Consider the following 18,874-nt stretch of genomic DNA (forward strand, 5'->3'; position numbering starts at 1 on the left):
CAGCAGCAGCCACAAGGCTGAGTGGGAGCCCCAGACCAGCGGATCCTCCACCACCTGCAAGGACAGGGGTAGCATAACCAAAGGTTAAGGTAAGGAGTGGCACACTCAGCCCGGTGAGGGAGAGAGAATATTTCTTCTTTCTGCTCAGATTTGAAGTACCTGCTTGCACCTTCAAAGTTGAAGAGCAAGACTGGTTTGTTAAGTGAAATATTAAATATTAAGGTGCAATTACTTCCTAATTCAGCAAATTCAGGAAGCTTTCAGAATTATGAGGCTTTTGACGTAAATGACTTTTTGTGATAAATGTATTTTTAGACAGTGGTTGACACATGGCTGCATACAGATGCTGATCATGAATACAGCAGCATGGAAGCAAGACCTGTAGAGGGACTTCTGGACTCCTGCACTAGATCATTGTCCATGCACACATTCACAGAATATAAAGGCTGCATGTGTTCATACTTGCCTCGTCTTTCTCTGATGGCTAGAAGAAAAAGAAAACAGAAAGCAAATTTTCAGTATGTGCAACACCTTCTCTATTACAACCCACAAGCACCAACCTAAACCTGTCATGACATTTCTTCAGAAACTATACTTCTCGCACCATCAGGAAGACAACCCTAAAAGTTGATGCACAGCCACTCTTCTATCCATTCTGATACTGCTATAGGAGGAAGACAGCACAGCCAGACACTTCCCTTTTAAAAACAAATAGGCAAAATACTCTATTTTGGTTGTTGATAAATTTGTTTGATAGATTTGTTTAACTCCACTTTCTGGATAGGAACTTTCCAAAGTGCATGCTTTGGGCTAAATTTCATTGAAATTTCAGCCAATGCCATCCAGCTGTTTCTAAGAGCAAAGCTAGGCAAAAAGCCAAATGTTTTTCCCTTACTAAAAACAAACAAATGTAAGAACCACTCTGAAAAACTTTGCTGAGAAGCCCCATTTCCCCAAAGACCTGAATCAGAACTTTGAAACTACAGTTGTTTTGGAGACGTGCATTTTTGCTCTTCCCATGAGAATACATCAAAATTGTAAGCTTTAAAATAACTACTGTTCACTCATGCACAGTAGAGATTTCTTTTAATTTTAGTAGATAATTTTCCTCATGTTTTCATAACATTTTATAAACTAAACCCTCTAAATAATTTAACTATCTGAGGCTGCAGCTATAGAGCAAGTTTAAGCAGTCCGTCCAGGCACTGCTGGGGATCTGTTAAAGAAATACCCATGCACTATTGATTTTCTGCCCCTCTCAGTCTTCGGGTCATAATATGCTGTTTAAAGGTTTTGGCTTACACTATTAATGTTTAAAACTATCTGACATGCATAGAGCTTGGATCATATATACCACATTTCTCACGTGGGTCTTTTACAAGAACATATGATATGTATGTTTTATCAGCTCTTTAGCATGTGTTGCTGCCTGTAACATGTTTAATTATCTGCACAGATTTTCAGTTGGTCTTCAGTTACTTGAAATAGTTGATCAGTCAAGTCACTGACAACTCAACAGCTGTGTTTACTTCTGTTGGTACTTTGACCAATTTGTTTTGATCCCTCCAACAAAGAAAAAGCCATTTGAGTCTGGTTTTGGCTCTGAAAAATGGAGTTTGGTGTATATAGGCCTCTTTATCCTCACTAGAGCTATGCCCCCTACGCATATTTCAAATGAAGAGAAAGGTTCATGCAGGCTAAACTGCATAGGACTTGGGATTTTATAGAGATCAGGATGCCAGCAAAGAAGATTGGACCTGTGATAAGAAGCCTTAGGTTTGGAGGCTGGGATTAGCTATCATGAGACAAGAAGTGAAGCTAGAGAAGCAAGACAAGGTCACAATCAGGAGCCTTCTACAAAGCATCACATCTGAATCTATGCAGAGAGACAATTTCCAGAATCTGAAATAGATGTTCAGGTTCCTTGAATCCAACTTTTCCTTTTAGAAAATTCTGTAAAATGTCCTGGCAAAGTATGTGTTCAATTCCCTTCTAGTGTCGTTGCACTTGAACAACACCAACCTACTAGATCTCTGCTAGGAAATGACGGAATTTGTTTTGCTTGTAGCACATTAATTAGCCCCTCCCTGCTTTCAACATAAACAGTTTAATCTTTACAAAATAGACTTTAACTGTATGGTCAGATTTTTCCTTATGGACTCTGGCTTTATTCATTGCAAAAATTAGATCTGATATAGAAACAACTACATACAGTGCAGCAAAGGAGGCTGTTAATCTACAGATCCTCTGTCTCTTTTGGTGCAGACACACACACACACACACACACACACACACACACAAAGGCATACAAATAAAAGAAGCAAAATGGTAACTGTGCATTAAACAATAAAAAAAAAGTATTTAAATTATTTCATGGTATTTTTCCATTATGGATTTATATCTTCATCTACCCACAACTTTTCCAGAAACAGATGTTGCATCTAGAGGAGACCTACTAGTTAGAACAAGCCCCCAGGAAGAGGTAAGAGCAGAGAGGGAGCAGCCTTGCGGACCCTGCTGATAGGTAGATGCCTATCAGCATCTGAGGAGCTGAAAATGGGGAAAGAAAATTATCATAGTGAAATACTTTCCTAAAGGCCTTTTTCTTGCTTCTACTATGTTGTTCTGATGCAATATTAAGACAAGACATAGGGAGAGATGCTTTTACAAGTCCCATTTGAATAGTATCAAAACTTGCTTTTGAATAGAAGAAGTCATCCCCTCAACTGAGACTCAGTTGCTGACCATGTGAATGTTACAGTAGTTTCATCAGTTGTTTCTGTATTGGATCCAGTGGATCCAATGCCTTTTTTTGCATTATACTGAATAGGAGCCATAGTACTTACAGTGGTCACCTACTCTTTCTCAGCAGATAGTGTAGTAATGTCCTTGTAAACTGCAATAACTGGGAACTGAGAGGCAGTAACAACAGAAAGGCTTTCAAACCCAACTGCAACACCACCTCTTTCTGCTACCTAACTGAAACTAATCTTTCAATAGGCAGTGAAAGTTCTTCATTTTAATGGAAAGCCTAGGTCTCATCTCTATAAGCATTTTTCTGATTCACAGCATCAAGTGAAATCTGTAGGAGATGTGCTTTGGACATAAAAGGCACCATTGAACACAAGTACATTTAAACTCTCTAAAAGCAAGCTGAATGCCCCCAAGTTGTGGACACTTTAGCTCCCCGTTTTTAATCTGAGCCTCAATTTATGTTAGTAAAATGGAGTTAGTATCACCCTTTAATCCAACACTTTTGAAAAGAAAAAGTAGTATTTATGAAATTGCTTGAATGCTACAGTGATCCACGCAAGAGAAAAGTTTATAAGAAAATTGTTACATTCAGAGCAGACTGTGAATAGTGTGCAAGAAGTAAAGATCAAAGTTCAACCATTAACAGTGGTAAGAAACCAAATACTGAATAGCTTCTCATAAAGTGAGTACCATCCATCCAGTGGGACATATGGCACAAGGGATCTGTGAAGAAATAGTATGCGACCATATGATTAAAAACTATTTCTGAATGCATTCACATAAAGGGAGTATATTAAAGTTGTACAGGTCATTTGAAGCTGCTCAACAGAGCATGAGGTTAGGAGGAGTCTTCAGAGTGAATTAATTGATAAGGTACAGGTGAGCAGTGCTATTTATAATACTTTTTATCCCATGCTTGTCATCACTGCATATGCAGACTTATCTGTCACTACAGAAAACTTTTCCATATGACCAACTTACTTTCCCTATAAGAATTACCACAATTTTGTTGTGTTTATTGGCTTTTGCTAATTGTGACTCTATGGAGAGTTTTTAATATGTCCCTCCTTTCAGCATTACTCAGAACAGTTCTTTTTAAATGCAATTCACTCTTCCTAAAAAAAAAAAAAAAAAAAAGAAAAAGAAAAAGAAAAAGAAAAAGAAAAAAAGAAAAGAAAAAGAAAGTCTAGAGTTACCCTTTATTCTAAGCATAAGTACAAGATTCTGCTCCATGCCTGCTGTAGGCTGTTTTGTAATAAACTTCACTATAAGTAGTATTGTTGGCCGTGAGAACATTTCATAATCATGCTGCATTGCAAGTAATGACTAGTACCTCTGTCTGTCTCTCTTTTTCCCTTTTTCATTCTCTGCACTCTGTTTTTGGCAAACATCACACACTTGCATTTAGTCACTTAGATATGCGGAGCAGCTGGTGCTAACGATTAGAAAAGTGGTTTGTCCAATGAGTGAGTTTGACTGTGTGATTTTGGAGTTTGGTTTGTGCCAAACTACATCAAACAGAAACATAAAAAGGAGCAGATGTGGAAAAGTAGATGCTTTCCCCAACCTCCTGTGTCAGGTCAGAGTGAAGGAGACAGCCTCTTGAATGGTCTGTTATTGGGTGGATTAAAACAGGAAGGTTTAGTAAATTTATGAAGTGCTTAAACATCTCAGGATACACTCAAAATCCTGGTTAGCTCCTTTGAACTATGAAAGGCCTTCTATTTTTATTAAAAAATAAAAAATAAAAAAAAAACATATTGGTACTCATAATATTTTGGGTCCTTATAACCAGATGTGTCCAGATTACTCAATTTATTATCTAAAGCTTTTGCTTTTTCAAGGAAACACTAGCACAAATAAAAGATAAAATAGCAATCAGAATTATTCTGTATTTTCGTGGAGCTTCAGAACCCTCTCTTCCTTTTGAACAGCTCTAATTTCTTTTGCGGGAATGTGTCAGAACATAAAAAAAAGCTAGGAGCATTACAGTTTTGTTTGTGATCTGGGGAGATAAGCAACGCAGGAGCTGATATGCCAGGAATAATAATGGTCTATCCCTTTTAGTGAGAAGAGCCTTCGTAATATTGGCCTGCAAGTGAGGTACAAAATGTTCCTTTTAATTCCCGGTCAGGATCACCTGGGTATTTTCTGTCCACTGGGTCTAATGATGACTGGAATAAATGAACGAGGCAACAAGGAATATTAAGCAGTATATGGGTATCCTTGGCATACCAGTTTCCTCTAGATGTTTTTTCCTTCATAATGACTCTTTTCTCATGTGATACAGAGAGTCATCTTGAGTCTTATGAAGACTGTTTGAGAAGCCAAGTCAAAGAAAAGTGGATCTGGGTTTTTATAATGAACTTTGTTGACAAGCAAAAACCTTTACAGGAAAAAAAGTCTCACAAAGAATATAAGGAAAAAAAAAGACCTTTCTTTTTTTTCCTAAAATTCTTTTAATTTCAGTCAGTATCTATTCTGATATACTATCATCTTGCATAAGACCTGATAGAATGGACAACTTAGTTATCTGACATGCATTCTAATGGTCTACTACTACTATTGTCTACAGTACAATTGTTCATTAATATGTTTGTATTTTCATTTAGCTGTAGGAGTATTCTGTACGATACAGTTACCTTGAAACTAAGGAAGAACGAGTACAAAAGAATGGAAGTGATCAGTTTTCAAGATATTTCTAGAGAATTATTGTATCTTTATAACATTACAGTAGCTAAAGTAAAAACTTATTTTTCTGTTACATCTCCAAACAATATAAACCACATGGCCTAGTATGAGTAGACCTGAATTGTTCAACTTTGTAACAGAATCCAGCCTTTCCCATTGAAAGGAGGTATAGGAATCCTTTTGTAGATAAGTTGAGTCTGAATGTGGTCTTTCACCCCTTCTGTGAGACTCTCCATATGTGACGGAAGCAATACTGTTTAACAGAGGGAATCATGTGATGCAAAGGATGTAAGTGGCATCTGGATGTTCTGTTAAAAATCTTAAAAAATTGGCCTTTAGCAATCAGTCCTTACTACAGCCTTAGGATACTCTTGAATTTCTCATTTTTCCAACTTCACAGCTATGGACATCATTATCAATAGCAGAGCAAAAAAGTATGCTCATTCTTTCTCCTTTGAGTTGACCAATTCTTTTCTGTCAGCCTCAGATTAGACTTCTGTATTGGAGTACTTAGGGACTCCACTGGGAAAATGTAGCCCATATACATTACAGTTTTTGCTTCCCAAGTACTGTGAGACATAGTGAGCAATTAACATCTATAATTGAGTCTCTGTACTGGCTTCCTAGGATATTCCATATTTTATTTAGGCTGTCAATGGTGTTCTACAATGCCTGGGACAATTTTAGGTTCAGAAATTATGTGAAACCGTCTTTCATCCTTCATTTTGCCACAACAATTTAGATAATCTGTAAACTTCTTGAAGACCCTCTGACATTCAGTGGTGAAATTCATGTGTGACAGTTTTTTTTTCCTCCTCTTTTCTGCTTTAACAGCATTATAGGAGATGGTTTTCCTGCCACAGAGCATCTCTGCAGCTTCCTGTCCACTGGTATCAATACGCCTTTCCTTTGGGGTTTATTTTTCTTGGAAAGACTGGTAAGCCAAATCAAGTAATCACCATTCAAGATATATCATTTGCTGTTTCTGTTTTTTTGTTTTGTTTTGTTTTGTTTTGAGTTTTGTAAACAGCATATCTAGCTCATGTATCAGGTGCAATTTCTGCCGCAACTTGTCGTAATTGTGCTACAGTATGGTATGCAGTAATAATCAACAAATTAAAATGCCATTGCAAAGGAAGAAGCCATGGTGAGAACTCAAAATATGTGGATATTTTTAGTAGGAAAGCTGGAAATGAAATGCTGCAGTTGTATTCTACAACTGCTGTTCACAGTATTCTCTCTACTTTATTTATATTGTGTGTCATGCATTAAGGGCCACCTCCATCAGTTAAGAGTTTAATTGGAACAGGAAGGATCGTGTAATAGAGATGAAGGTTTTAGTTAGCCACAAATGTGGCTTAAAAAAAAAAAAAAAAAAGATCACAACTTAAGATACTTTTCAGCTTTTCAATGAAGCAAAACAGTTTACAGTATTAATTAAAATTTTAGGGCACACTATTTCTGGTCATTTTCTGAAAAGTACCTAAGATTTTACTCACATATCACAAAAGAATGGTGAAAGGCATGTTTTTACTATCAGCTGAAGAATTTGGGTGCACTGGCAAATGGCAGTTGAAAATGCAGCACTAAAACAGTTGGGGTGTACACATTGCTCCTTCCCCTCCTGCTAATTCCTTCTCCTTCTCTCTGACAACGAAACTCTCTCCCCTCCATTTCATATGTAACGAAAATGTCAAGAAAACGTGCCTGGCTCTTTCCCCCTCCCACCACACTGAACCCTGCACTGTTGTTTCTCCTTCTGCCCAGTCAGGCTCTCCTGGCCATGCCAGATGTTATATGCCCCTGTGCATTGCCGTGGCTTTCAAGCATTGCTCCCTCCTATCTCAACCCCATGGCCAAGGACACCAGCCTCAGCCCCCGCTTCGCGCAGCTTCCTCTTTCCAGCACCTCTCGCAACACACTGCATCTACCTATCAGCAGGGTCTGCAAGGCTGCTCCCTCTCTGCTCTTACCTCTTCCTCGGGGCTTGTTCTAACTACTAGGTCTCCTCTAGATGCAACATCTGTTTCTGGAAAAGTTGTGGGTAGATGAAGATATAAATCCATAATGGAAAAATACCATGAAATATTTTAAATACTTTTTTTTTATTGTTTAATGCACAGTTACCATTTTGCTTCTTTTATTTGTATGCCTTTCTGTGTGTGTGTGTGTGTGTGTGTGTGTGTGTGTGTGTGTGTATACGCGCATGCGTGCTTTTGGGTCTCAAACTTATGTTTCATTATACCAGGATAGTGATTTATAACATATGAAGTATCTTGTAGGTATTCCTAACGGAGGAGATCGATATTTTAGCATCTGGCCATTGTGATGATCCTATTTACTCAAATAAAAGAAATTTGGAATTAATTGGAAAAAGCTGTGACTAAGAAAACATCAGTGACAAAGAGCAACTGAAAGCAGATGATTGTAAACACCAAGAAGGAAATTTGTCTTGTTGGAAAAAAAACACAAAAACAAACAAGCAAAAAAAAAAAAAAACACAACTAGCTTTCCAAGGAGACTTAGATAAGCAATAAAAATAAATGGTGGACAGAATAAATGCTAAATAAAGTGTCTAAAGAGAAATCCTGATGTCAGCAGAAATTACACATTTTAACATGTTATTTATAAGCTAATGGGGATGGTTAGGACAGGTGTATGATTATACAATCTACTTATAATTTGTTACCATCTTAAGGCCAATAACAGAAAATGAAGAACATGGAAGATTTTGTAGAATTCTGTTCTTTGTGCAACTCTGTGGCCAACTGTGTATTGATGTCTGTAGTTTTGTTGTTGAAGAAATTATCACTCAGTCATTATGATACAACACTGAATGTACTTCAGTCCAGTATTCTGGTAACCAGTATTCTGGTTACTGAAAACCAAAATAATAATATGATTTATTTTCTAAGGCTATATGTTATAGAAGTTAATTGACAATTCAATAACTCAATAGCCTCCTTCAACATAGCTTCTTTATATTGTCTTGTTCTCATGAAGAAGCAAAATGGAAGGGGAAAAACCCAGCTGAGATGCACAGTTCCAGATAGTTATTCTGAGTTTTTCAGGAAATATTCCGGTGAAGTTTGCTAGAAAGTTAAAAAATAGAAATTTTCACTATCTTCCACTTTTGTCCCTGCCATTGCCTGTGGTAGATTTTGAGTATATAGTGAATTTTCCAGCTCCTGGGCAGGTCTGAAAAAAAGAAATAAGTAATATTAATTTAACCAAAATATATGTGTAGATATATCATTTATATATCTTTGTGCTGGAGGGATCACATAAAAAAATAGGAGTTTCAAATCAGACTGTATGTTCTGAATTTAGCAAAAATTAAACTTTTTCATTCTAAAAAAATATAAGAAATATTTCCAAGCCAGCATTGTTTAAGTACAAAATAGTTAATTTAAAAGATACTGTAATCATTATTTTTAACATTTCTGATATGATGAATTTTTTAAGACTGAGGAAAGCTAAAAATCCTGTGAACTTTTGATAAAAGGTACATTTTTTCTTTAAAAAAGAAAAGGCTATTAAAGCTGGTCCAGACATGTCCCAGCAGTATGACTCAGCTCATAATACTCTTTCTGTGCCTGATACCTCAACAGCTACCTTATGTAAGCTTCTAGCTTTGTTTCTTTTGAAACAGGAAGAATTTTTAAGCAACAGATAGTAGACCAAACTTTTGCAACTTGTATGGTAGGACCTCCAGCTGATAGTATTAGCAAAGATTTACCAGGAGTTTAAGAGAACCACTGCCTGCCTAACAGCACCACGAAGCGCAGTGTGTTTCTTGTCTTGGAGCTGACATTGCACCGCCGTACGTTAGAAGCATCAGCTGTGAATAGTATCCCAATTCTGCACTTACTGTGCGCAGGGATCTGCAGAACCAGGGCTTCTTTCTGGATAGAAATGATAACGTAGCACGGCAACTGTGCTACGATGTCTGGAACGATATGATTAAAGCAAGAAAACTAACTAACTAGCATTTCTAACTTGTGTTTGTGCGTGGCAGGGGGATATACACACACACAGGAATTCCTATGCCTTTAAATTGCCCCTCTGCCAAAAGGTTAGAAAATCAGAAAGCGAATAAAAGATGCATTTGTTTTTGTTTAAAACATCATGAGAGAGTTTCAAACTCATTTTGGCTCTCTGAACATCTCTGCAGCCTTCAGATATATCCATACGCACTCTACTCTTATTACTAACTGCCTTTGGTGAAGAATATATTTTAGTAAATCATAAGAAGGATAAAATAAATGAATATAGATTTATGTCATTTTTTTTCCTAAGCTGTTTCACATTTAGCCTTAAATGAAGGTTACGTAATACACACACCATGATTATACACACAAGATTTCAAAATGTCATTTAGCAATAATTAGTTTTCATGAAACAATTGAAAGCTAGCAGAGTTTTCTCAATAATTCTCTCCAGAGACAATCAACTGCTTCACTAGAGCTCAGTCTTTATTGTGAGTTCATCTTCCTTTTATTCTCACAGAATGAAATAAAAAAATAAAAAATATAGAAAATTGTAATGTGAAAAAGTTACAAAGAGAACACTTAGCATACGATCAGATTATATGAAAGGGTATTGGCTCTATGTTGTTCAAGAATTTCATTGATTTCTAATTGCCCAAAGTAAATTGTTATAACAGAAGAGTATTTGGCTATTTCATTTTAAAACGTGGTTCATTTGAAAATTAAAATCAACTATTACTGCATTATCAACTTTCCTGTATTCAGCAGTAACTTATAACTGTCATATACAAATAAATATAGAGAGAAAGAATAACATTTGTATCCAATACTTGGGTTGAGATTATAATATAAGCATCATAATAAAATAGCAGTAAGTCTCTGAAAGGATGAAAAAAAACTGTTCCTGAAAAGGAAAATTTCATCTCTGTAATCTATTAGTCTTTATCATGGAAGAGAGAGAAAGGCAGTTTGGTGACTTTGCTTGACAAAGGCTGAGATCTTCCACATATGAACTACTGGCTGATTCATGGTCGCTGTACATATCCTAGGGAAAGTAAGCAAGTTTGTGTCTGGGTGCAGTTGGTGCACTCTTTGTCTCTCATGTTTCTTTCTTGAAATATTTGAGAGTTCTGTTCTGAAGCCTTTCAGAGAAATTTTCTTTTCTTCTAGTCAGCCTATGTAAGATTTTTACGTTAACAGTATTAAGATGGGAAAATGGACATCTCAATACAGTCTTACTGGCAATGTGTGTCTGTGGCCAAAAAATATCCATTAGCAATGTGATGAATTAGGATTCATTTAGGAATGTGATTGAGATGAAAAAAGATAGGTGTTATAATTTTATTATATGAATCAGTAATATCCTTTCACCTGGAATAACCTTTGTAGGAGAAGTTACTTCATCTTAGAGAGGATTCTGTGGGATTAGAGGGGGGTTCAGAAAAGATTGACAAGAATGAATAAAGGCACAGGAAGACCCTCAAACAAAATGTAAATTTTGAATTTTTTTACCTTAGAAATAAGAAGACTTAATAGAGATAAAAGGATATATAAAAGGATATAAAACAATGAGAGGTCTTGAGTAGGTAGATGAGAAGCTACTTGCAACACAGAGGAGTATATAAAAGAGGGTATACCTAAAATTTACAAAAGAAATACTTTTCCACGTGACATTGAAATGCCACGGGATATTGTTAGTGCTTGAATGTTGGTTATTTATATGGATAAGTAAAAATATCCATATCCAAAAATATCCAATATCCAATTTGTGCTGGAAAATAGCTTGGAAAGCTCTTTAAGTATTTTGTTTAGCATTTTAGTGAATGATGAGGATAAGGTTTACATGAGGGCAAAAGCCTGTACTGTAGTTTTTTGCACTCTTCCATAATCTGCTTCCCTTCAGAATCAGAGGTAGGATTCTGATAGGATCAAATGTACTGTGGTGATTCCTATATGTGTGCATGTGTGCACATTTCACAAATGTTTCTTTCTTTATGGTAAGTACTATGTACAGCAAAGCAGTAAGAGCTGCAAATGTTATGTTTTTGTTCAGATGAATATAATAATAATAAAAAAAGAATTTTCCCTAACCCAAACACAGTGGACCCCAAGAGGCACTTCATTTTGTAGGCTTTTACCCAGAGGCAGAAGGAATTTCTCAAGTGAAATAATTCCTGAAAAGAACAGTGTAGCACAGTATAGGGACTGAAGATTTTTGTTGGCTGTGGAAGAGGCTGGACAAGATATCCAAAATAACACGCTTCACTTAAAAAATCTTTCGATCTTGCAGAGTTTGTAGACCTTGAAAGTGTAACTGGCTGCATCTATATAATACAGAATTCAATCTGTATGTAGAAACTTTACTAGGCCTTCTACAGCACCTCTGTGGCAAAGAGATCCACCTTTTTCTGGAGGTAGAAGGGATCTCATAAAACATTCAAAATAATGAGAAGGCTAAGTAATAGCTGACCATAGAGGTGATTTTATGGTTTGATGCTGTGTGTGCTGTGTGCCCTGGAGTGTGGCATGAAATCAAGATAAATCTGTGGAGAACGAGACCTGCTGAGGTATTTTTGGAGCCTTTCATGTTGAAAGGGAGGAAGGAAAGATGGCCTTCAGTGCAATATAGGTTTGTGTTTCCTGGCTGGAGCAGGTATGAGCTCAAACATTGATCCTGTGAAGGGTCATGCTATGGGTTCATAGCTGGGTTTAATCTTGGAGGAAAGTAGTTAATCTACTCCAAAAGGGAGTTCACATGTGTGTAGTACAGAAAATTAGGGACATAGATCTGGAGGAAAGCCCAAACCGAAAGTATTAGATGCACTAACTCTGACTATAAGGTCAGAAAAACTGTGTGAAGTGCAGTAGCTGAAGCAAATGGATACTGAGCCTACCTTCTGATAACGTGTTAATTTTGTCACTGTGGTTTGGCTTACATGATCACAGGTACAAAATGAGATTGTATTACATATCAAACTTTTATTACAAAATGACACTTATCCCAGGCAACTCTTTCTTCCTCTCTGCTGCTGTTCTGCCTATAGGAAAAGGCAACAGGTTCCAGAAATGCCTCAGCCAAACACAACTTTCTTTTGCTCCTTGCCAGAACAGTTGGGGGAAGCTGGATCACCACAATTCTTCAGAAAGAGTGTTTGGTTACAGCAATTCTTTCTTCCAGCCCAGCAGAGAAGGTTCTCCCAACCGTAGTGGTAGAAATGGAATGTGTTTCCTTCTATTTCATACTCCTTTTTCACAGAATAGAAGAGAAGGGAAAAAAAGTGATGAAAATTCGTAACAGCCAAACTGAACGAATGGCAGAGGGGGAACTTTCCTGTGGCAACTAATTATCAAACAATAGCAACAAATATTTTCAGGGACACCTGGGATGTATGAGCAAAATGAACACATTTGCCTTCTCAATGTAAATTTATAGTTTGGTTTATATCTTATAAATGTTATGATCCTATTAAAATAACAGAAAGTGGGAGTAGAGAGAAGAGAAATGTTTCTTTTACAGGGAATTACACGGAAAACACTGGTGTTTCCTGCAGGCTGCAAAACCAAAAAAAAAAAAAATCAAATTATTTTTCTCTTTTCTGCATTAATTGCACTGATGATATTTATTTATATTGTATGTGTAACATTCTGGGATATTCTTCTTGTTTTTTATTCTCAGAAAATTTGCTTTCTTTTCTCAGAAAAGCTTGGATAGTTGTCAGTGACTTGTCACTCATCTGCAAATCCTTTCAAACATCATGACTGATCTTATCTGGCTTTGATTATATTATGTTTTAAAACACACTTTCAGTTTGACTTCTGTAATTTTTGCAGCTGCCATTTCTCAGCTCACCAGCTTGCTGACCTTACTTCAAATGTTTTTTACTGGAAAAAATTTCTTGAGACATATCGCATAGCTAGAAAACAAAGTATAAGAGACTCTGATTTACCTGTGGGAATAATTCTAGGAGAACACCTACTGCAGAGTGTCAAGTATTAGTGTAGTAATACTCCGGAACAACAAAGTAATGTATTCCTCTGTTCCTGGGATTCCTGTCTCCAGCAGATCACTCGGAGATTTGGAACTAGATGTTTCTGATTCCACCAGAAACTGACTTTTGTTTGTAAAACAGATAGTTTCTCCATTGCTCAAAATACAAACACCTCTATTCCAGGTACAATAGAAGCTGTTGAATACTGACCGAAAAGTTTATTATTGTGCCCCCAAAGCAATCTGCTACAAACGTAGTTCTACCTCACCGTCCACTTTCATGGACACAGTATTTTACTATTAGAATTGAATGATTGTTTTGGCCTATAATCCTTTGCTTTTCTTTCTTTTCTTTTTCCTTCCAACTCTCAAAGAGGTCGGCAATAACATCTGTTAGTGTTAAGATAAACTACAGTTACTTTGCTGATACTGGAGCCCTGTAGCATATTGGCCATGCAGTAGCAGGGGGACTGGCTTTTCTGTCTACATGATCTATAACACTGTGCTGCTAATTCAAGATGAGAGAACTATTTTTAGAGGTTACCAAATGATTCAGAATAAAGAAGCAATTGTATAACAGATGCAAAATGAAATATTCAGATTATCTGTCTGCTAAAAACCTGGAAGAAATCAACCTAATTTTGGTTCAGCTGGAGGGAGTAGGCTTTTTTAACAACATCCCACATTAATTCAAAGTGTGTTCTTGAATGTAAAATCTTTGCCGCCATGAGCCGTAGGTTCTTTAAAAACAAACAACCTCCTTCCCCTTTCTGATGGCAAATACGAATTTTACTGTGAGAGATTTACTCTTGTGTTTGAAGTTGACTGCATTGCACCTAGAGTTCCAAATCCCATTAGAAACTGCTTATCTTATTAAGTGAGGAATTTAATAGTATGCTTGGGGAGGCCACAGCCAAAACAAGATTGGCAGAGCTTTCAAGTAGTAGGAAAAATGATAAATATGATGATGACTGAATATGCACTAAGTGTCAGCTCTGTTAGGATCATGGGCTTGAGATTTAAGTTTTAATATAATATTTCTTAAACCTTATTGATTTTCACTACTTAAAATTCACAAGCTCTTCCCATAATTCTTCAGAAACATTGAAAATGCCGCTCCAAACTCAACACCTGAAAAGTTTTGCATTTGAGTTAAAAAGTGAAAAAGACTACAATGTTTACTTGTAAACTGGGACAATTTAATAGGCTTAATATTTCAGCATGGCAGTTTTCTATCGCAGTTTATTAGGTGCACTGCATGAGGTTAAAATAGAAGTTTTTCATTATGTAATGTAAAATTAAAATTTTTAACATTTAACGGATGTTGTATAACATTCTTGTAAAGATGGATGGTAAAACTTTGGCTGAGGTGAAACCAGTGGCATGAATCTAGCAATGTTCTGGTTTCACCAAACTAACAAATTTGTACCTTCTTCTACCAGATGTAGGTTTCAGATCAAATATTGGCAATATGGTTACTCTTAGCGTATTGTAAGATAAGGCAACCTGAGGAGAGCATGCTAGGATGGAACCACAGAAGGGAGTCACCAGTAGTTACTTTGCATATTCAGCTCTTGATAGAAAACATACATAGTATGAACTACAAAAACAGGTAGGCTGAGGAGAGCATACCTCATTTTGGCTGAGATAACTGCAGACAGCAAATTATCACTGGTTCAGTAGACAGGTAGAAATTTTCCTGCTCTGTTGGGTTCTTCAGGTTAATATGGTGGAGTTTCTTATTGCTTCTGTGCTAGCTGCTAGGTGCTAGAGAAGCTAAAGCTTGTGGGGCTGCTCTTCCCTATGGGGAAGAAACGAAGCTGTGATAGTTACTGGAGCTGATCTTGGTGAAGAATTCTGTGCTTCTTGTATTTGTGATACCTATGTAAAGAGAAAATTCTGCTAATGGAAGGGAAACAAATTCTGTTCTATTGTATTTTTTCTAACTGGATTTCCAGCTCTAATGAATGAAAATTCATCTGGAGAAATACTAATTGGTTTTGACACCACAAACAGAGCAGTAATGGAAGCAGGTTTCTCTGCTAGGCAATCTAACAAGCTAACAAGCTGTCTCAGTGAGATTAGCTAGTTTAAGGTCTTGTGATGTTATTCATTAGTTTTCTAACACAGCGATCTTTACAGTACACTTCCCAATTTAATGTGGTATCTCCTTCTCTAGCTATGGGGTCTATTCTTTTATATTTGAGATAATACTTCTTGTTAGTTCATTGACACTCAGCAGTAAAAAACTAATGCTCCTTGGCGCTTTACCCTTCACAACATCTCAGAGGAAGTTAGGTTCACATCGATGTAATTTTATCTTCAATGGCAAGGTGACCAGATGAGTTGATCATAAAGGCTTCAGCAAGTATTTATAGCTGGATATCTGGAAATTTTGTCAATGCTGAAATTAGTCTGGTGCAAGAGAACTGGTAGAATGTTATTTGTGTTTTCAAGAATGGTCAAACTGCAGGAATGTAACAGTTGATTGCCTAGAGGAAGTATCAAAAATCTGTGATGAGCAAGTTCTTTGTTCGTGTTGATGCAAGAATTTGAAAAAGTCAAAGGGTCAGAATGTCTGCAGTTCCATGCTGTATAAATGAGTGTGACAATGAAAGAATAAAAGAACCAATGTACTAGTCTGTAAATAATACTGGACATGTTTAGACATCATTAGAATTACAGTAGAGCATCCCCTGTATATTGTTAGATTTTAAAATCATTTTTGCAATTCTTCTTGTGATTCTTCTTACTGCTTTTTGTGACAATTCTTTATCAGTCTGAAAAATTCTTACTATTCAAGGTAAGTATGCTATTTTCACATTTGTCTAGAATAAAACTAAGTTGCTATCACAGAATATCTGCATTTAACTGAAAGGGCAAATATCACCTTAAATTGCAGGAGCACAGGAGTTGCAGAGATGAAATGTGCTATGTTATTTCTTTGCTCATAATTGTAATGCAGAAGAAAAGTGTTTAGTATGCATAAACAGAAAACAACAAATTAAATACATCTAGCAGTATTTGTTTGTCTTGACAGTTTCATACATTTCTTCTTTTAAAGTGAATCATAATATGAATGCAAATATCAGTTGCCATATTTCAAGAATTAGAAAGTTTCATCCACTGTTTTTTGTCAGTCACTGTGCAAAAGCTGTTGTCAAATGGAGTGTTTCTCAGTTCAAAAATACTTTGTCCTATACTGTTTTATTTAGGGTATACTTATATATAGAAGTCAGCTGCTAAGAAATGAGTTTACTGTGCAAAATCTTCCTGTTTTATTTTGCTACCCAGCTAATCCTGGTAAGGCTAAAAAATAGTTAATAGGCAATCTGTAAGATCTTATACGATGACATTTGGAAATCCTGCAGTCATATTAGTCATTAGCCATGGCAATATTCTGCCATAAGGCAATGAGTCAGACAATTGATTAGAGAACCTCATCATGATATATCCTCCGGCATGAATGTGGAGAGAGGAAGAAGAAAAGGGAGAAAGGAGAGTGCATGGGACACAGGATAGGAACATGGAGGAATAGAAGGGCAAAGAAAGTCTGAAAGAGTTCTTAATTTTACCGTTCTTTCTTGTTAGAGGGCCAGGCTTAGGGTGATGAAAAAGAGGCAGACAACATAAATCATGAAGCCTGAGGATCTACAAGGTATGCTACCCTCATGCTTTGTGAATGAAATCCAGCATCACTGGAAAATCTAATTTCTCTTACGTCATTAGCAGGGCATCCTACTCTAGACACATGTGGCAGCTGGTGGCTGCCTTCCTTACAGGTGTCAGGTAAAAGTCATGGAGGAGACCAGTACCGACACATTGTCTGTTTTTAATTTTGTCCATTTTCACAACTGGAGGTGTGGATATGTATGGCTTTACCACCTAGCAGCATGTTTACATGGGAACATCAGCAAAACAACGGCCAGGGCACAGAAGCTGACAGAAGGCTAACAGGAGACATTGGAGAACTACTCATCTTTGGAAAAACTGCAGAGCATGTCAATTAAAAAGAAAGAGCCCTGCCATTTAGGGGTTTGTGATGCTTATGCCGGTGGCTGTGTTATGACTCCCCTGCCACATTTTTGGAAATAAGCACAACAATTTGGGCTGTGATGCTAAGGTGTAAGGCTGGGTGCCTGTCCCATCCCTGCAGTCAAGCTAAAAAGCTGCCAGATCCTAGTAGGAGAAAGGAAGGATACAGAAAATATCCAGAAAGTACTGTACAAATAGGAAGTATGACAACAGAAGAAATCACTTGAAAAAATAAGATTTTACTGTATCTGGTTTTGATCTCCCTAATGTGTGATTTTCTTCATAACAGGTTATGGTGACTTAAAAGCCTGATTTGTAGTGTTTCCAAATGTCTGGGGCTATCTTGATCTGTCCTGAATTAAATCAGTCTTGGTCCTCAAGTGATGTATAGTTCTAGCAGAAATTAGTGAGCTTTGTAATCTTACTCCTGGTGATGATTTGGTATCATTGGTCCAAGGTACTTGTATAAGAAAAAATCAGAGGAACTTGTGCTTTTAATGCAGAGGAGCTATTACAAAATGTTCTCCATGAAGGCACTTCTGTGATGAGGTTCACTGGTTTTCTTGGTCTGCAAGGCTCATCTCTTTTCTTAGGCATTTCAGGAAAGAGGTTCTCAGTGTCCTTTGTGTTTATGGTAAAGTGATTACAGTTATAATAAAGAGAAAAGCTGATCTGGTTTATTTTTGCCTTATTTTCTGACGTACCCGGATTGGTATGAAAACACTCTAACTGTGATAAACACTCACTTACTATAACTACTTTATAAAAGAAAATGAATGATTTATTGTTTGTGCTTTTAAAAACTGTTAATCAATGCCAAGCATTTCAAAAGAATACATGCAGATGATATTATTGGCAAACGAAATTGCTGCTGAGATCAATGTAAAATTCTCATCGTCTTCAATGAGACTATTTTCAGACCAGGGTGTAGGATGTTACATTTTTGCAAGCTGCCATTATGTAAGCTCATATTGATAGATAGTCCTTTCCCTAGGATTACAATAGCGGTAGAAAAGATGGGAAGGAACAGGTGTGAAGGATGAACAGAGGCACCAGGAGATGGGTTGAATTGCTCTAAGGTAGTCATTAAATCAATGATGGAACCAGGAACAGAGCCCTGATATTCTAAGTGCCAGCCCTGGTTCCTGCTTAATGATGCTGCTTCACATGCAGCTTTCTCAGGTGATGCCTCTCTCATCTTTCTTGGGTTATGCAGCTCTCACATAGTGTGTAACAACAAAATCAATTGTAAGAACAAGCTTCAGTGGATTACTCCCCACTGCCACTAATTACTTTTCATGGTGGCATCTCACCTTTCTGTCTGCCCTGTCCCCATGCTTATGAAGCACTTCCCTCTCTGTCGTTTACATTTGTGAGTCATAAACCTCTCCTGACTTTGGCAGAAAAGGTGAGATAG

Source organism: Rhea pennata, chromosome 2 (assembly GCF_028389875.1).
Source record: "Rhea pennata isolate bPtePen1 chromosome 2, bPtePen1.pri, whole genome shotgun sequence".
NCBI classification, from domain to species: Eukaryota; Metazoa; Chordata; class Aves; order Rheiformes; family Rheidae; genus Rhea; species Rhea pennata.